Genomic DNA, 15,583 nt, shown 5'->3' on the forward strand with positions numbered 1-15,583 from the left:
TGTAGACTCCAGGGTCTCCCACATCCGACACCAAGAACAGCAAACTGCCCTCACACTCATACTGCCCCTCTACTCAAATAATATATAGTGCAAAACCAACACGTCTGATGTACAATTAATAACAGTAAAGAAAAAGCACCCAAGATAAAGTCATATAAAGTTAGTTTCCACCCCACCCTCCCACTACGCACTCCAAGCCAACCATTACGATATAAAGAAAAGTTAATCAGAGCTTTTGTCGCCACAGAGCTGTGAATATAAAAAAAGTGTATAGCCTACTACCTAAACTATATTTCACATCATAAAAAAAAACATAAAAATTAACCAGAAAAGAAAGCTGGATGTGAGGGACTAAATTACTGAAAGAAAAAGGAAGATAAACCTTTAATCTAAAGAGGAGTTATGAAAATAATCAAGAAAAGGTCCCCACACCTTATGGAACTTTATGTCCGAATTAAGAAGTGAATAATGAATCTTTTCAAGGTCTAAGCAGGACATAATGTCTCTAAGCCATTGAGCATGAGTGGGTGGGGCAATATATCTCCATCTAAGAAGAACTAAACGCCTAGCCAAAAGAGAGGCAAAAGACAATGTTCGCCATTTAGTCGGACTCAAACGCGAGTCAACTTCACCCAAAATGCTAAAAAGAGCAATCAAAGGGTTAGGTTCTAAATGACAACTAAGGATATGGGATAAAGTTAAAAAGACATCTCTTCAAAATTTCTCCAAACTGAGACAAGCCCAATACATGTGGATAAGAGAAACCTCGCCCACTATACACTTTGTCACAAAAGGGACTAATATCAGAATAGAACCACGATAATTTGGCTGTAGACATATGAGCCCTATGTACAACCTTGAACTGCAAAAGGCAGTGGCGAGCACATAAAGAGGTTGAGTTAACTGACTTAAGAATTGGATCCCAAACCTCGTCGGACAGAGAAATATTTAAATCATGCTCCCAGGCAGTTCTAAATTTTATCAAAGGGGGCACGCCTCAAGGTCACTAACTTATCAGGAAGAGTAGATATTAGACTTTTACCCAATGGGTTTATACAAAGAAACAAGTCCACAACATTTTTTCTGGGCATCTCAGGAAAATTTGGTATTAAAGGGTTAATAAAATGTCTAATTTGAAGATATCTAAAGAAATGAGTATTAGGTATGTTAAACTTTGCAGACAGTTGTTCAAAAGTTGCAAAACAATTGTCTATGAAAAGATCTTCAAAATGCCTGATGCCCTTTCTGTACCAATCATGAAACATTAAGTCTTGCATAGAAGGACAGAAAAGGTGATTATGCAAAATAGGACTAGAGAGGGAGAAAACATAAAGACCATAATGTTTTCTGAACTTAGCCCATATTCTCAGAGTATGTCTAATGAGAGGATTAACAATTAGTTTAGGCAAATGACAAGGAAGTGCAGATCCAAGAAGTACGGAAATGGAGAAATCCTTATGGGAGTTCAACTCCATTGCCACTCATTTTGGGCAGTCAGACTGATTATGAAAGAAAGACCAAAAAATAAGGCAGCGAATACTGGCTGCCCTTGCGAATAAGGGCAATTACTTTGAAGCTCTATGCTTGTATGTTGCCTTCATGAACAACAATATAGAAGAGCACAAGGGTGACAGATTTTTACTTGCCTCTTACTTTTGATCTCTTTTGTCGTTTATGGTTTTGCTCTTTGCTTGGACTATTTTATTTGCAACCTCTTTCACAGTCTTTATTCTAGGCCATAAAAAAACATTTGCTGTTGATATTGAGTATGGACTAAGTCTGCTAGGGAATCGTAACTCTTTATTCACATATTAAGCAAATAATTTATGGCTTTACTTTCTATTCTCTTGCAAGCTCCATACTTTCTTTCTTGCTGAATGACATTTAGCAGAGTTAGTCCAGCACTGGGCATTATTTGTGTTGGTTCAGCTTCTATTTCAAAATTCTATCTTTCTTGTTCTTAGCAACTAAATCCACTTTTCATTCTCCACTTCCTCCATTGCTTTCCAGTAAATTTACCTCATTCCTTCTTCCAGCCTAATGACAGGGATACTGACAATTCCAAATTTACTGTTACCCAATGTTGTGTAATTATCCCCTTTAGAATTAACCATCAGTAAAAAAAATTTCCTCATGTCCCACTGCACATTCTGACTGAAGGTAACACAATAGTGATAATAATACTCATTAATCTAAATAGATGCCACGCCTATCTGCACCACAAAGGGGGTATGGGTGAATTTATCTTAATAATTACAGAATAATGAGGGATACCCTATAACCATGAAAGGAGCTGTATGAACACATACCCTTTTTCCTCCAACACTCACACATCTTTTTAAAGAATCATCCTCAACATAACAGCCTATGCATGTCCCCTTTAAGCTCAGAAATTCTCCAAAAACTGCAAAGCATTGTGAGGACTGCTGACAGGATCACCGGGGTCTCACTTCCACCCACCTGTGATACTTACCAAAAGCACTGTGTATGTAAGGCCCTTAGCATTGTCAATGATCCTTGCCATCCATCCACCAATCTTTTTGACCCCTACCATCAGGCATTGATCAGGTACTGTAGCATTAGGAGAATGACTGTTAGAATCGAAAATAGCTTCTTCCCCCAGGCCATAAGACTCCATAGCCACCACCCAGGTCTCACCACGTATGAAGCGCCAGTAGCATTACTGTTTACTTTTTAAACTTGGGACGTAAATGCACATTATCTGTTAACTTATTTGTGGCCATAATACTTGATATGTTGTGTATTGTGTTGTGCACCTTGGTCTGGAAGAATATTATTTCATTTGATAGTGTACATCTGTACGGCTGAATGACAATAAACTTGAACTATGATCAACTCTAGTATCACATCCAAAACCACCTCCTCCCTGGCTCAGTAGACATCCAAATAAATTGTAGCTGGTGTGTTTCAAAATTTACCATTATCATGACAGCTCTGCTAGAAACACACATCAAAGTTGCTGGTGAACGCATCTTTGATGTGTGTTGCTTGAATTTCCAGCATCTGCAGAATTCCTGTTGTTTGAGCTCTGCTAGAAGTTTTATTTGTAGGGGATACACAGCTTCATTGAACAGACAAGACTGACTGCCTTCCCACATATCCAAAGTGGGCAGAATGGCATTTTGTGTTCAATTTATGCTCAACAGGCTAAGCTTGTATTGCGAGAGTTTAAGGAAATGTGACAGTATTTATGTAACATAGTCTGTTAATAGTAAAATAAAATATGAAAACATAATAGAGCTTTGACCAGCAACTAATCCGGACATAGGAAGTTTGAAAGGAGGGGATTTCACTCAGGTCTACTGCCTGACTTGAAAAAGGGAGGAGCAGGTCACAGCAGAGTAAAAAAGCTCTGACCAGTGACCAATCTGCATTTGGGACTGATTAGCAAGAGCAAAGTAAAGGAAGGCACGGGCAAGCCCAGCAGCCATCATCACAGTGGCTATCGTCTGAGTGGTGATCATGAGGCTTCAGCTCTTTCAGTCAGAAAAATACAAAAAGAAAAGAAAAGCTCTAGGTTAGTTTTTTTTTCTTCCCTTCTTTATATCTCCTCAGCTAGGACAGTAGAGATGACAGGCAGGATAGTTGAATGTTCCTCTTGTGGGATGTGGGAAGGCAGGGAGACCTCCACTGTCCCTGATGACTACAACTGCGAGAAGCGCATCTAGCTGCAGCTTCCAACAATCTGCGGAAAGGAGTTAGAGCTGGAACTGGGTGAACTCCAGATCATTCAGGAGGCTGGAGAGGTGATAGACAGGACAAATAGAGAGGTAGCTACACCGAAAAGGTGCAGGACCCAGGAAAATAGGTGACAGCAAGAGCAAAGGGGTTAAGGAGCCATTGCAGAGTATCCCTGTGGGCCATCTCTCTCAACAACAGGGAAAGGGAAGTCACCTTGGATGTTGTTTGGTGGGTGGCGGGGAGGGAAGAGTTTACCTAACAGAGGAAAGTCACAGTGGTCGAGTTCATGGAGTTAGGTGTTAAGTTAAAGGATAGGACCTTCAGGGTTGTGATCTCAGAACTGCTACCCACGCCATGTGCTAGTGTGGCTAGCAAGAGAAAGGTTATACAGTTTAACCCGTGGCTAAGGAGTTGGTGAAGGGAGGGCATAAGATTATTGGATTATTGAGCTCTCTTCCAGGGAAGATGGGACCTGTACAGAAAGGACAATTTTCAGCTGAACTGGAGGGGGACTAATATCCTAACAGGATGGTTTGTTAATGCTGCACAGTGGTGTTTAAACTAGAGTTGTAGGGGGATAGAACCAGAGTGCCAGAACAACTAGTGGAGAAGTTGTGGAGGCAGATGTTGGTAAGACCTCAGACAGAGTCAGGAATCAAAAGGTTGAGCATGGTGCAACTAGTGTTCTGAGCTGCATATATTTCAATGCAAGAAATATCACAGGAAAGGCCGATGAATTCAAGGCATGGATCGACACCTGGAATTATGATGTTGTAGCCATTATTGGCACTTGGTTGCAGGAGGAACAGGACTGGCATCTCAATGTTCTAGAGTTCTGTTGTTTTGGATGTAACAGAGTGGGAAAGATGGTGATACTAATCAAGGAAAATGTCACGGCAGTGCACTGTCAGGACAGACTGGAGATCTCGACTAGCAAGACGTTATTGATGGAACTGTGAGAAAAGAAAGGTATGACCTCATTAATGGGACTATATTACAGACCACCTAACAATCATAGGGATTTAAAGGAACAAATCTGCAGAGATCGCAGACTGTTGCAAGAAACACAAGGTTGTTTCTCGTAGGTGACTTTAACTTTCACCATATTGACTGTGAAAGCTCTAGATGGGATAAGAGTTTATCAAATGTGGTCAGAAATGTTTCCTTCATCAGTATACAGAAGTCCCAACCAGAGAGTCTGCAATACTGGATCTGCTGTTAAGGAGTAACACAGGGTAGGTGTCAGACGTTTCTGTAGGGGAACACTTTGCATCCAGTAACCATAATGTCATTAGTTTCAAAGAAAATATGCAAAGAGGCAAGTCTGGTCTGTGAGTTGAGATTCAAAATTGGAGAAAGGCCAACTTTGATGGCATCAGAAAGGATCCGGGTAGTATGGATTGGGACAGGCTGTTTTTGGCAAAGGTGCACTTGGAAAGTGTGTGGCCTTCAAAACAAAATACTGAGAGTACAAAGCTTGTATGTGCCTGTCAGAATAAAAGGTAAATATAACATGTGTAGGGAGCGTTGGGTTTCACGAGATATTAAGGCCCTGGTTCAAAGAAAGAAGGATGTGCATAACACATAGGAACAAATGAGATGTTTATGGAGTATAAGAAATGCAAGAAAATGCTTAAGATAGGATTCAGGAGGGCTAAAGAAGGCATGTTGCTCTAGCAGACAAAGTGAAGGAGAATCCTAAGGGATTCTAAAGATATGTTAAGATCAAAAGGATTGCAAGGGACAAAATTGGTCCTCTGGAAGATCAGAATGGTAATCTATGTTTGGAGCCAAAATAGATGGGAGAGATCTTAAATGCATTCATTGCACTTGAGTTTACTTGGGAGATGGATACAAAGTCTATAGAAGTGAAGCAAAGCAACATCAGCTTCATGAACCCTGTACAGATTAAAGGAGGAGTTGTTTGCCACCTGAGGCAAATCAGGGTGGATAAATCCCCAGGGCCTGACAAGGTGTTCCCTCTGACACTTTGGAGAAAAAGTACAGAAATTGCTGGGGCCCTAGCAAAGATATTTAAAACATCCTTAGTGACAGGAGAGGTACAGAGGATTGGAGGATAGCCAATGTTGTTCTGCTGTTTTAAAAAGGTTCTAAACAGAAGCAGGAAATTATAGGGCAGGGAGTCTGACATCACTCGTGGGAAGGATATTCTAAGGGTCCGGATATATAAGTGTTTGGATAGACATGGACTGATTAAGGATAGTCAGCATGATTTCATGTATGATAGGTCATGTCTAACCAGTCTGAGTCTGAGGAAGTTACCAGGAAAGTGGATGAAGACAAGGCAGTGGATATTACCTACAGGGACTTTAGTAAGGCATTTGACAAGGTCCCGAATGGGAGGCTGGTCAAGAAGGTTCAATTCAGGATGAGATAGTAAATTGGACTAGACCTTGGCTTTGTGGGAGAAGCCAGAAAGTGGTAGTAGAGGGTTCCTTCTCTCACTGGAGCCCTGTGATCCATGGTGTGCCGCAGGGATCGGTGCTGGGTCCTTTGTTGTTTGTCATCTATATCAATGATCTGGATGATAATGTGGTTAACTGGATAAGCAAATTTGCAGATGACACCAAGATTGGGAGTGTATTGGACAGTGAGGAAGGCTATCATGACTTGCAGAGGGATCTGTATCAGCTGGAGAAATGGGCTGAAATATGGCAAATGGAATTTAATGCAGACAAGTGCGAGTTTTTGCACTTCAATAGGACCAATCAGGGTAGGCCTTACACAATGAACGGTGGGGCACCGGGGAGAACAAAGGGATCTGGGAATAGAGGCCCATAATCCATTGAAAGTGGCTTCACAGGTAGATAGGGTTGTAAAGAAAGCTTTTTGCACATTGGCCTTCATAAAACAATGTATTGAGTACAGAAGATGGGATGCATGTTGGAAGTTGTACGAGATGTTGGAGAGGCCTAATTTGGAGTATTGTTCTAAGTTTTGGACACCTACCTGCAAGGAAGATGTAAATAAGTTTCAAAGATTGAATAGGCTAGCACTGTATTCTTTAGAATGTAGAAGATTCAAAGGAGATTATAAGTATACAAAATTATGAGGGGTATAGAGAGGGTAAATACAAGCAGGCTTTTTCCACTGAGGTTGGGTGGGACTACAACCAAAGGTCATGGCTTAAGGGTGAAAGTGGTCCATGCAAGCTCAATTTTAACACTTAAGAGAAGTTTGAGTAGATACATGGATAGTAGGGTTATGGAGGGCGATGGTCTCAGGGTGGGCCAATAGTTGTAGGCAGTTTAAATTGTTTTGGCACAGACTAGATGGACCAAAGGGCTTGTTTCTCTGCTGTACTTCTCTATGACTTTATCAGTTTTAGCAATGTTAGTTGAAGGATAATTATTGTGCAGGATACAAGGAAGAATCCCAAACAATACACAAAAATTGTTGGAGAAACTCAGCAGGTCAGGCAGCATCTACGGAGTGAAATAAACTTGACATTTCAGGCCGAGACCCTTTATCAGGATGGGAAAGAGAAGGGGCAGAAGCCAGAATATAAAGGTTGGCGGGGGGTGGGGGTATGGGTGGCGAGGAGCTCAAGCTGGCAGGTGATAGATGAATCCAGATGGCAGGGGGAAGACAGGTAGGTGATCGATATGGGGAAAAGTTGAAATGATTCAAGAAGCTGGGAGTTGATAGGTGGAAGGGGCAAAGGGTTGAAGAAGATGGACCATGAGATAAAGGGAAGAAGGTGGGAAACCAAAGGAAGGTGTGGGTGATGGGCAGGTTGTGAGGGTGAGGGGGGATGAAAAGGGGTAATGGGGCCTGAAGGATAAGGGAAAGGGGAGGGGAGGAAAGGAGGAAAAATTCACTCTTTTTCCTCAGAGTAGCAAAATTTAATACTACATCCACCCTGAAAGGCTCCAGATTAATGTTACATTCAAAGTTAAATAACTGTCTTTTGAAAGAAGAAAATATCAATTTGTTTACTAGGCAGTTCACAGAACAGAACTACAGACATCTATCAGGATAATCAAATCCTGGGCAAAAGCAAGCCAGCTCCACTGCGAGGCAAGACAATCACAAAAGAAAACAAGTCATTTTCTTTCAAAGTGACATCAATGGAAACATGCCTAAATAAATGTATGGATTCCAAGAACAAATCAAAAGCTACAGAAAAGTTTTTTTTATTAAAGAGAATCTGTTTCACTGAATTTCAAAAATCTGACAACTCCTACATCATACTTCGAATGGAACCTCCATGCTACAAACACAATGCATTTGGTAGGCAAAGACACTTGTTTGTAAAAGGCTTCTGTCATTTATGTTTTACACTTTGGCCAACAAACACAAGCTTCAAACTAATTTTTTCCCATTTAGCAATAACATCTGCTCACTCATTTAGACAGATGGTGAGTTTGTTAAAGTATCAGTTTGTCATCAGAGGATTGACTATTCTTTGTGCCAACATAATTCAACAAGCTAATGTACACGAGCTAAGGAATATTTTCATTTGTTCAGTCTTCTATTGATGGGTTTTTAATGTCAAAATATCCAACGTTTCACTTTTCATTCCATTTTATAGCAGAGCAGCAGTGGAAAAAATTGTGGTAATGATTATCTCAAGCCAATTTCTCGGCCTCCCCTTAGTTTATGACCAAATAGAATTGTACTAGATTGCATGGACATGAGGAACATCCCTGAATATACCCTGAGGTGATAAACGTCAAAGGGATGATTGTTAGTGGGGCCTAAGATAGCAGTATAATTGATCTTGGTTGTTTTGTGTCAATTACTTTTAAAGCAGCATCAATCTCAGTTGAAACAGGATACTGAATCATTGCTAGGTGAATACTAATGGAGAGCACCAAATGAATAGCAACTTTGGCAAGGCTGATCATCAAACAAAGATCAGTTTCTAGTCAAGGAACCTTCATTGGAACTGAAAAAGTGAGAGTGATGTCATCTCAATCCCAAACTCCAGTGCTATCTTCACAGAATTTGCAAGTTCTCCTGTGGCAAAAATCAATTTCTACTGGGTATGCCAGTTTCCTCCAACTTTCCAAAGACTCATTGGTCCAGAGGTAACTGATATAAATTGCTGCAAGCACAAGTGGGTGGCTCGATAATCAAGGTGGGGTTGATGTGAGAGAAAAGGTTACACAGAAATAAGTAGGGGGAAAAATTAGATTGCTGCAAGACAGGCTTAACAGACTAAACAGCCTTCTTCAAAATCATCAGAAAATATGAAACATGAAGCCCAGTTGAAGAAAAGGGTAACATTACCTCTCTGCCAACTCAAAAGAAAAATGTCAGTTTAAGAAGGCATCAAAAGGAATTTCCAGTCAACTTGCAATATCAACACTGTGCCTTAATCATGGCTGAAGACCGTCAGATTTTATAACTGTGAAAATATCTACTTTAATTGCCACTACACTATAAAATTAACAGGACCTCCTAGAATATTGAAATGTGCAATTCAACTTGGAAATCCACTAGTTCCTGATGTGATTACCTGTTCCACCAAGTATACTGTTCTGCAAACTTTTTCCAAATTACATTTAGTGATGTGAGATGGTGAGATCTTTCACATTGATCTTCCTTTAAAAACATGAAAATTCACATGATGTAAAAAGAGACATTGATAACTATTGCTATCAGTTGAAAGTCAACTTTTTAGCATTGAGACTTTTGGTGAACAGTTCTTTCCAGACTAGAGGAAGCCAAATACAGGCATTCCTCAGGGATTAGTGATAAAATAATCTAGATTAATGCTGTAGGCTTCAGGGTGTAAAACAATTTCCAAGTTTGTGGCTAACATAAAACTTAGCATATTGTGAACAGAGAAGAGGATTGTGATAAATTATAGGAGAAAAATAGATTGTTAGAATAGACAAACACGTGTTAAATGAAGTCTCAGGTGGAGAAATGTGATGAAGCATTTTGATAGGAAGAATGAAGAAAACAGTTATAAAATAAATTGTCATAAAAGATCCCCAAAAAGAAGCAAGAGGAACATGAGACCACCAATATGCAAGTCATTGAAAGTGGCAGGGCAGTTCACAAAACGATTTATAAGGCTTTACTCAATTATGTGGGTTTTATCAACACAAGCATCCAGCATATATATAAAAAAACAGGGAAGTCATGCTGAAATTTTATAAAACAATGATCTGGCCTCAGCTGTGATAAGGAACATTCAATTGGGGGCCTTCAAGAAGGAATGGATAAATATTTATTATAATGGCATATTTGTAAGGCTGTGGAAAAGCAGATAGAGCAGGTAGAACCAGCCTGGGAAGAGCAAGTAGAACTAGCAAGTTGCTCTGGTAGAAAACTAATGGAATGGGACAAATGGCCTCCTCTTGTGCTACAAGGAATGTTGTATGAAGTGATCACAGATGACACCCACATCACGGCCATGCATGTAATGGAAATTCACCCTCAAAGAATTCACAGATCAGCACTAAAAAAAATCTGAGGTTCAACACAAAATTCACTCACAGAATGTGTTACCAAATTTCAATTGTAAACTTTAGGTCACATTCCTTGGTGCTTACACAGATGACATTGCTGCTTGCTTCGGAAAATCATGCTGCAGGTGATTTTCTGAGAAAGCAAAAAAACCAAACATCTCCCCCCATCACTCCCCCCCCCCCAAGTAATGCAGAGATCTACTGTATTGAATTTTCAACAGACATACCAATCCATAACAACAAGCTTGTTAGCTTTGCTGGCCACAAACCAAAACTTAATTCTTATGTATGAATTGCCTTATGTACGTTTTCAAAATACAAAAATGTTCTTCAGATATTTATGAAGTATTTTTGCTATTTCAATTGCTATCTAAATTCTGGGGATGACTCAAAATTTACAGTCTAAAAATTCAGTATTCTAATTAAGCTTGTTGCCTCCTGGTTTTCTGTCAATGAGAATTTTTCAATATATTTGGTTTGCTAACTACATTGTTGCCACATACCAGGAATTCCTTTAAAAAAGACATTTCACAGCAGTTAGCAATGGGAAGCTACTGAGAACATTGCAAAGTGCAGTGTCACAGTTGACTGAAAAACCTGGCTTGCATCTTTTACAATAAAGCTACAGATAACACAAAACACATACAATGCCAAGCAAATATGGAACTAGACAAAATCCTCCCCCTCCCCCAACCAAAAGCAATTTGGCAACAGCAGAAGTCTTTCATTGTTCTTCTTCCTCTCCCATCTAAAGAAATTAAATACAAACCAAATCTCTTTGGCTCTGCAGTTTAAGTAGATGTGCCTTTCAGAATGTGTAGTATCGAGCTAAAGTAAGTTTCTTGGACTTAGTGTTTCTGATTTATTACGACTTAACTGCTCAGAAGCAGTACAGCTATTGTGGTAATACTCATCCTGGGATGAATACCTTTTATATTTTCTACAGGACTTAGAAAAGTATCTTTGCAAGTAAATTAATTTGCTTTTGTCTTATGCAGTTGCATCTCCAGCTAGAAGCTAACACTGTGACAGTTACACTCCTGCAGCAAGCCAGTTCCTCTGTGACCATGAAGGGAGCACAAGAATGCAAATTCCACGCTCACCATTGTGATAAAGAAAGGCAGCCAATTGCTGTTTGCATTCTACACAGATCAGGTGCAGTAGATAAACAACCTGGGATTTGTGGCAGTGCCATTACGTTGGTAATCACTTTACATATTTCAAGTCATTTCAGTGTCTTTAATGCAGTGCCTAAACAACTATCTCCCGGTAGCACTCACATCTACTGTAATGAAGTGCTTTGAGAAGTTGGTCATGGATAGAATTAACTCCTCCCTGAACAAGGACCAGGACATGCTGCAACATGCTGCACAATAGGTCCACAGCAGATGCACTTCACCGGCTCTCCACTTGGCTTTTGAGCACCTGGACAACAGGACATGCTTGACACAAGATATACATCAGGCTGACGTTAATCAATTACAGCTTAGCGTTCAACACCATCGTCCTCTCAGTACTAATCATTGAGCTTTTAAACCTGGGCCCCTGTACCTCCCTCTACAATGGATCCTTGACTTCCTCATCAAGAGACCAGTCACTATGGATCAGTGATAGCATCTCCTCCTCTCTGTTGATCCACAGAGGTACACCTCAAGATGCATGCTTACCCACTGTCCTACTCTCCATACACCCATGACGATGTGGCTAGGCACAACTCCAGTATCATCTATAAATTTGACGATGCTATTGTCATTGGCAGCGTCTCAGATGATGACAAAGAGGCATGGAAGAGCAAGACCAATCGGCTGGTTAAGCAGTGTCAGAACAACAACCTTGCACTCAATGTCAGCAAGACCAAGGAATTCATTGCGGACTTCAGGAAGGGGAAGTCAGGAGAACACACACAATCCTCAATGAAGGGTCAGCTGTGGAAAGGGTGAGCAGCTTCAAGTTCCTGGGCGTCAACATCTCACAGGATCTATACTGGGCCCAAAACATTGATTCAATCACGAAGGTGGCACACACTTCTATTTCATTAGGAATTTGAAGATATTTGACATGTCACTAAAATTCATACAAATTTCTATAAATTACAGTGGAAAGTTGCATCACTGCCTGCTATCAAGGCTCCAATGCACAACATCGCAAGAGGCTACAGAAGGTTATAGATTCATCCATCACAGGCACAACTCTCCCCACCATCAAGGACATCAAAAGACAGTGCCTCAGGATGACAGCATCCATCATTAAGGACCCTCACTATCCAGGATGTGCCCTCTTATCATTGCTACCATCAGGGGAGAGGTACAAGTGTCTCAAGACCCACATTTAAAGTTCCAGGAACAGCCTCCTGCTCTCTGTCATCATATTTTTTGTCCAAGAATACTACCTTGCTAAAACTCTTTTGCACTATTTCTTTATTTGTAACCCATAATCATTTTTATGTCTTTGCAATGTACTGCTGCCACAAAACAACAATTTCACGACATATGTTAGTGATAATAAATATGATTCTGATCCCTGCACCATGGCAACAGGGAAAAGGCTGAAGTCTAAGTATTGAAAGAGTACAAGAAGGAAGGGCATTCTATGAACCCAGATGCTATTTGAATTTTAATTTGTTACTATCAGCATCAATAAGGATTCAAAGCTTAGACAATTCCCCATGTCCTATCAACCTACTCCACGAAAAGCAAAGAAAAATTAAACTACCTATTCAACTCCTTTACTGTGCACTAGCCCACCCGCACAACCACAAGCAATGCAACAATTATTCATTAACCTTTACCATTCCCTTTCAGTCAGCACCACTGGTTTCATCGATCTCCGGGTCTCCACACCATCACCAACCTTCCCTGTTGTTCTCCCCGCCCCTGTCTCTGCAACTTAAGACTAGTTCCATATTAACTTTTCCATTCCGATTTTAACTGTTTTATGCTTATTAACATAAACCCATGAACAGTTCCTCGCTATTCCTTATTTCTTGCAACTTAAAGCAATTTTATGTCTTGCATTGTACCGCTGCCAAAAGACAATAAACTTCAGTTCAGAAGTCAGTGATAATAAACCTGATTCTGATGTCTCGTATTGATAAAAAGGCGCTGACATTAAACAGCAACATTTTCATCACTGTCACTGGCTGACCTGCTGAATATTTCCAACAACACTGTACTCAGGACATCTTCAAGGAGATATGCCTCAAAAAGGCGTATCGATCATAAGGTTTCCCATCACCCAGGACGTGCCTTGTTCTCACTATTACCATCAGAAAGGAGGTACAGGAGCCTGAGGCACACACTCAGTGATTCAGGAACAGCTTCTTCCCCTCTGCCATGCGATTTCTAAATGGGCATTGAACACAAGAACCCTCACTACTTCTTTTATTTTTGCACTACTTATTTAATTTAACATAGAAAACCTACAGAACAATACAGGCTCTTCGGCCCACAATGCTGTGCCGAACACGTACTTGCTTTAGAATTTACCTAGGGTTACCCATAGCCCTCTATTTTTCTAAGCTCCATATACCTATCCAGGAGTCTCTTAAAAGACCCCATTGCATCTGCCTCCGCCACCATGGCAGCAGCCCACTCCACGCACTCACCACTCTGCGCGCAAAAACTTACCTGATATCTCCTCTGCACCTACTTCCAAGCACCTTAAAACTGTGCCCTCTCGTGTTAGCCATTTCAGCCCCGGGAAAAAGCCTCTGACTATCCACACAAGCAATGCCTCTCGTTATCTTATACACCTAAATTGAATAATTGCTGCAAAGACAACAAATGCCAGTGATATTAAACCTGATCCTGATTTAATATTCCTTGCACAAATTTTTCCTATTTTGCTCCTGAATAACACAAGTGGTTCATTTGTCTTGTTACGTACACCTGGTAGGGTGCATTCTCCAGTTACCTTATAAGGTAACCGTAGCCTTCAGCCAGGAGCAGATGTCATCAGGTGGTTCCCAACCTTCACCAAGTGTTTCGACCCCTACTGCTAAGCATATTTGAGGCAAATATCATTCAAGCTGAAAACACAAAAACCACTAATGAGAAAGTTATAGGAGAAGCAAATAGGATTGGCTGTAAAAGAGTGGGCGCACAATAGGCATGAGTAAGACAGTGATACTGCCCACTTCTGAGGAAACTTCCAAGTAATTTACTGTATTATTTATTGATGTGCATCAAGGTGAGAAGGCGAAAGACAAATCTAACTATTTCCTTGTCACTACTACAGGGTACACAGTTACACGGTTGTTATGAAAACAATGCAACTGCAACAATTTCCTTATATAAAAAACACTCCCACTGATTGAGATATTTTAATAGGCTGCACAAATTCCACCCTGGAAATGAAAAAAACACAATACATATAATCTTGGCATGAATTCAATACTTAACTGCATTCCATCAAATTGACAGTTAGCATGCTGGAACAACAAACTGCAGCCTCCTCCTGCAGCTCACACAGCCCATTATAAAGCAGACATACAGCAGCTGTGCCCTGTCCATGAGGAACAAGCATGCATGATTATGAAGTTGCATCATGAAACATTCATACCACCATCATAAAATATTTCTACGTCAGGAGACCTGCTTATTCTAGGAGGATCTGGAAGAATTCTTTAAACTTCTTCAGCTTGGTATCCACGCCCCAAGAGCATTGCCAAAGTACTACTCACTAATATAACATGCTTCTGACAGGTCAGTTCCTTCCTCCAAAGAAATTTGCGGGTATTATGTTAGCCTGGAGATGATAGACAACGGAATGGACAACTGCTCGGATATCCAAAATGGGTACACTATCATAAACAGTCAATGAGTGGACCTTGTATCCAGCTCAAGACAGACCACTGACAAGACACCTTCAAGATGACCAGGTGGCGCTTTTGACAAATATGTAGAAGACAACAATTTCAGCTCTTACCTTTTCTGGCAATTGCATGCACCAGAGAGAGGGGTATTTTTAAAGCAAACAGGAGAAAGTAAAGGGTATCATTAAAATGTCTCTATTCAAGAACATCATAACAACTCTTGTTCACACTTACTCTGTAGTATACAAGGTAAAGGAAAACGTTATCAATCAGATCATTTATAAGACATAAAAGATAATATAGGATTTTTTGAAGCATAGTCGGTAGTGTAACATTGGCAAGATGTTTGCCATTGTTCATACAACTAGATTCCCTCAAGCATCAATATAGTAATGTGTGTTTTTAAGTTATTTTAGTAACAGGTAAATATTGGTCAAACTAGAGGGAACTCTCCTGCTTAGAAGGATCTTCTACAGCCACTTGGAGCCATAAGACATAGGAGCAGAATTAGATCATTCCATCCAGCAAGTCTGCTGCACCATTCCATCATGGCTGATTTATTATCTCTCTCATCCCCATTCTCTCGCCTTCTTCCTGTAACCTTTGACACCCTTACTAATCA

At 40.4% G+C, this 15,583-nt stretch overlaps 1 protein-coding gene across 9 annotated transcripts in view; it reads right to left on the bottom strand.

The window, feature by feature from the left end:
• Positions 1–15,583, bottom strand: part of LOC140199358 (partitioning defective 3 homolog B-like) — a 1,206,993-nt gene that overhangs the window by 1,138,365 nt on the left and 53,045 nt on the right. The gene's annotated exons all lie outside the window — the stretch shown is intronic.

The sequence above is a fragment of the Mobula birostris genome, chromosome 6 (genome assembly GCF_030028105.1).
Source record: "Mobula birostris isolate sMobBir1 chromosome 6, sMobBir1.hap1, whole genome shotgun sequence".
NCBI lineage: Eukaryota > Metazoa > Chordata > Chondrichthyes > Myliobatiformes > Myliobatidae > Mobula > Mobula birostris.